Raw genomic sequence first — 2,227 nt, forward strand, 5'->3', positions numbered from 1 at the left:
GACAGCAGAGTGAGGAGCAGCTGTCAATTAGTACTGACGGGTCACGTGATTCCACCCTTGGGACCACAACGTACAAAAAAAGCCGATTCCATTTTGTTTAAAATTTACTTACAACTTATTAAAGTTACTTTTCATAGTATTATTTCAGAATATGACTTGACTACGGCAAAAATGTATGTCATAAAAATAATTAAACTGCTGCTAGTAGCAATGTAGACTAAACACTTAAACAGAGTTTATAATAATGTATGCAATGATTTCAAAACTGTTTCAAAGAGTTTATTAATCAAATCCACTTTAAACAGTGTTGTTCTGTATAAGGCAAGGCACCTGTTTATAGCTACACTAGCTTCTCCATTCATCCCAGTGGCAGTTGCTTGACTGAAAGTGGACAGAGCATTTGTCATGTGACAAGTGATGGTCTGTAAAAACTGTCTCTGAATGAAACCTCTAATGTTACAGCATTTAATAAAAGGCATTGATTAAGCCAGCCTAGGGAAAGAAAAAAAATCTGACAACGTTGGCTACTTTTAAATTTGGCAACTCAACAAAAGGTTGAATAATTTCTATTCTCATCAACCTCATCAACACTAATTTCTACAGGGCTACTGTAAAACTGAAGCTCAAACATGAGCTCAGGAAACCACTGCAACCATAGTCGACCTTGTAAATGTGTTCAATAATCTACCAAAAAGCCCACTGTCATAAAACGAAACGTTTTCTAAATTTAGTAACAAAAACTTCACAAAACACCTCTACATTGTGCACTAGCACAGGCGAATAAATAACTCTTCTGGGGAGTCGACTCCAAAAGAGTCGATTCCTTGACTCTTAAATGAACTAAATTGGTCATAGTGTATGAGTGTTCGTGTGAATGTGAGTGTATGGGTGTTTCCCAATACTGGGTTAAGGCTGTGAAGGGCATCCGCTGCGTAAAACATATAGTGGAATAGTTGGCGGTTCATTACGCTGTTGGGACCCCTGATAAATAAAGGACTAAGCCGAAGCAAAATGAATAATTCTATTCAAGAAGTGAAACTTGCATAATGTATACATTCATTTCACACATACTGATATATTTCAAGTGTTTATTTCTTTTCATTTTGATCACAGCTATGAAAAGCCCAAATTCAGTATCTCACAAAATAGAATATTGTGAAACGGTTCAGTTCTGAACACACCTGGTGCCACACTGTAATCAGCTAATTAACTCAAAACACCTGCAAAGGCCTTTAAATGGTCTCTCAGTCTATACAGTAGGCTACACAATCATAGGGAAGATGGCTGATTGGACAGTTGACCAAAAGACAACCATTGACACCTTGCACAAGGAGGGCAAGACCCTAAGACCAAAGGTAATTGCAAAAGAGGCTGGCTGTTCAAAGAGTTCTGTGTCCAAGCACACTGATAGAGAGGCGAACGGAAGGAAAATGTGGTAGAGAAAAGTGTACAAGCAAAATGGAAAACAGTACCCTGAAGAGAAATGTGAAACAAAACCCTTTCAAAAATGTGGGAGAGATTCACCAAGAATGGACTGCAGCTGGAGTCAGTGCTTGAAGACACTATGCACAGGCAAATGCAAGAGCATGAGAAGCATCTTGCCTGGGCTAAAGGCTGAACTGCTGCCAAGAGCTCCAAAGTTCTCTGGTGAAAGTCAATTTTGCATTTCCTCTGGAAATCAGGGTCCCAGAGTCTGAAGAAAAAGAGAAGACGCACAAAATCCACGTCAATTGATGTACAGTAGTTTCACAGTCAGGGATGGTTTGGTGTGCATATCATGTGCTGGTGTTGCTCCACTGTGTTTTCTGAGGTCCAAGGTCAATGCAGCTCTATACCAGCTCTATACTCCTGCTGCTGAACAACACCTTGTGAAGGGCATTAAGGAGATGCAGATTTCATTTTCCAACAGAACTTGGTACCTGCACACAGTGCCAAAGCTACCAGTACCTGATTGAAGAACCATGGTATATATCACTATTCTTAATTGGCCAGAAAAAAATCTGTAGGGTATTGTAAAGAGAAAGATGTAATAGGCCAGACCCAACAATGCAGAAGAGCTGAAGGCCACCTGAGCAGTGCCACAGAAGTTTCACTTCTTGAATGGAATTAGTAAAATTAGCAGTATGTTTGACACCCAGTGGTTGAACTAGGTATTGCACTCCAAGTTTAAAACACTTTTACACTTGGCTGCTCCTCTAACGACTCCACGCAAGTGCAGGTTGCCAGA

This window comes from Danio rerio, chromosome 17, assembly GCF_049306965.1.
Source record: "Danio rerio strain Tuebingen ecotype United States chromosome 17, GRCz12tu, whole genome shotgun sequence".
Taxonomy (NCBI): Eukaryota; Metazoa; Chordata; class Actinopteri; order Cypriniformes; family Danionidae; genus Danio; species Danio rerio.